This window comes from Mastomys coucha, unplaced genomic scaffold (assembly GCF_008632895.1).
Source record: "Mastomys coucha isolate ucsf_1 unplaced genomic scaffold, UCSF_Mcou_1 pScaffold6, whole genome shotgun sequence".
In the NCBI taxonomy this organism is placed as follows: Eukaryota; Metazoa; Chordata; class Mammalia; order Rodentia; family Muridae; genus Mastomys; species Mastomys coucha.
Window position 1 is genome coordinate 5083286 of NW_022196912.1, and position 2911 is coordinate 5086196.

A 2911-nucleotide genomic window follows, 5' to 3' on the forward strand; every position below is an offset into this window, starting at 1 on the left:
CTCTCTCTCTCTCTCTCTCTCTCTCTTTTTCAAAGATTTCTTTATTTTATGTATGTGAGTACACTGCAGCTATACAGCTGGTTGTGAGCCACCATGTGGTTGCTGGGATTTGAACTCAGGACCTTCAGAAGAGCAGTAAGTGCTCTGACCTGCTGAGCCATCTTGTCTGTCCCCTCTGTGAGTTCAAGTCCAGCCGAGTCTATAGAGCAAGTTCCAGGGCAGCCAAGGCTACAGAACAACAACAACAACAACAAAAGTCCTAAACTTTGGGAGTTAGTTCTCTCTCCCCGTTCAGGTCCTGGGGATCAAACTGAAGTCATTGGCTTGGAGCACACGCACCTCTATAGCCTGGTATCCTTCACCTGTGATATTGTTTAATGTTTTTATTTATAATTTAGAGAACAAAGATTATGTGGCCTAGGCTGGCCTTGACCTCACATGACCAGAGTGTCCTTGAGCTTCTGGCCCTCCAGCTGCCACTGTCCCAGCGGTCTGATTATAGGCGTGTGCCACCATGTTCAATCTTTTTCTCTGTCTTCTTCTTGGCCCCACCTTCAGTGCTGCCTGAAGCAGACACTATCATTCCATCTAAACTGGTCTATCCCTGTGCATGAGCAATTAAATCCAAAAGCTGAACCCCTCTCCCCAACCCCGTGTTTCCCCCCAAAAGACCCATGCAGCAAACAGAAGGCAGTTGAGAGGAAGAGGCCCCGCCCAGAAGGAGCACAGAGCAGCTGTCCGAGTTGTCATTGAGTTTAGGCAAATCACCTTTTTTCTTTCTGTTTTGTGACCTCCATGTCCCAGTTGCAGAGTGCCTCTGCTACCTTCTATGTCCTGAATGAGACACAGATAAGAAAGTGACAAGACACCACTTCATGATGATCATATACAAATTTTAGTGCCAGCCTTATCCATTGTGTGTGCACCTGCATGTGCACGTGTGACAGCCACAGGATACACGTGGAAGGAATGTTGTTCTTTCCTTCCGCCATGTGGGTCCCATTGATCAAACTCAGGTTGTCAGGCTTAGCAGCAAGCACCTTTATCTACTGAGCCATCTTGCCAGCCCTACACCTAATTTTTTTAACCAGTGATCTCCATCTAGAATACCAAAGAGCCAGAAAGCAGGCTGTCTTTCTTGAATCCTCCTCTGGTATTCGTTCCTGCAGATTCATGGCTTTAGAATAACTGCCACACTCCCCCACTCCATCGAAGCGATCGCTATGGCCGTGCCTGCAGCCACCAGTCTGGAGTGGGGGATTGTTTTCTTTCAAGAACAACTGAATGATTTTTGTTTAGCTAGCTTGTGGCAACTTATTGGCATTGGTGGGGAAAAGTTATTTAGAAACAGGAAAACAATCAGGGCATTTATCATTCTAACAATGATTAAAGGTCTGTAGTCAAAAGACTGAAAACAACTTCCCCAATTAACCGGTCTTAGAGGTTACCAACAAATGATTGATTGGAAACCAACAAATAAAAGTTGAGATTTTCTTCACATATCAATAGTCTTAATTTATGGGGTAAACAATCAGAAATCCTGAGTATCTCCTGGGCAAGGCAGTAAGCCTTGATCCCGGGACCGATGCTAATCTGTCCTGTAGCATGTGGAATATGCCATCTCCAATAGTTTCATGGTCATAAGTGGCGAGGGCCTAAATAATTCTTTTGTTATGTTTCTGATCAAATTCAAAATCAGATATTATTCACCATCTGAGAAATATCTTCTTGAAAAAAACACAAACCTCACAAGTTTTTGCTGTTGCTGGGCTTCAGTTACTATCCGCCCTCAGAAGGCACGGTGTAGGCTAGCTTGGTTTCTATAGCAAGTTCTAAGTCGGCAAGGGCTATTTAGTGAGATTCAGCTCCTGTCTCAAAACAAAACATAAAAAACAACATATTTTAAACATTGCTGAATGAAAAATAATTTTTATTGCTGAGCCAATTATTCCCTGAGAAATATCAAATGAGTACTTTCTATAGATCAAAACCTGCGTGAAGAAACAGAATGGAACCAGCCCAGTTTAGTCAGAAACAGGATGGAACCAGCCCAGTTTAGTCAGAGAAGCAGGTTATGCCAAGCCTGCTTACTGTCTTCTGTGGAGTAAAAGGCTTATTGGCCACTAGGAGATGGCAGAACTTCCTTCCATGAGGTTAGGCTTCTGGAGAGGAGTTAGTTAGGTCATAGCATGCTCTTGGAAGGGCTGCCTGGGCCCTGGCCTCTGCTCTTTGTTTCTCACCACAGGGGCTAGGAACAGGCATCTTTCATCACGCACTCGTGCCATGATGTCTTAGTGGGCGCCACAGGCCCAGAGCAGCAAAGCCAGCCAACCACGGACTGAAACAAAATAAACCTCTCCTCCCTGAATTGATTTGTCTCGAATATTTGTTCCAGTAGCAAAAGCTGACTTACACATCAGGCATACAGTGTTCTCTAACTGTCATTTTTTTTATTACCTCTTTATTTATCAGTTTACTTATCTCTTTAACAGTGTTGGGGGGTCAGAAACACATCCTTGTATATGTAGGCAAGCACTCTAACGTGAAACTACAGCCCTGTTCTTTAGTTACCATTGTTTTAAAATAAAGTTTAATCTACTCCATGATAGATGACAGGCTTATTTCGAAAATATAGGAGGAACTGGAGAGACAGCTGAATGGTTAGAGTACCTGCTGCTTTAGCCGAGGGCAGTTCAGTTCCCTGCACCCATATAGGTTAACTCCAGCTTCCAATTTCTGCCCTGGGGCGGGGTAGGGTAGGGTGGTGGTCCCTTCATCTATATGTACACACATATGCAGACATACACATGCACACACACACATACACACACACACAAAGTAAAAAGTAAAGTAATATATATATATATATATATAATTTTTTTTTTTTTTTTTTTTTTTTTTTTTTTTTTTT

General features: G+C 43.2%; 1 long non-coding RNA gene across 2 annotated transcripts in view; it reads right to left on the minus strand.

The window, feature by feature from the left end:
- The window catches only part of LOC116080259, a 42133-nt gene that overhangs the window by 1232 nt on the left and 37990 nt on the right, over positions 1–2911 (minus strand). For both annotated transcript variants that reach the window (XR_004114367.1, XR_004114368.1), the window contains one exon: positions 1746–1868. This is a non-coding gene — a long non-coding RNA (uncharacterized LOC116080259). The remainder of the gene's footprint in view (positions 1–1745; positions 1869–2911) is intronic.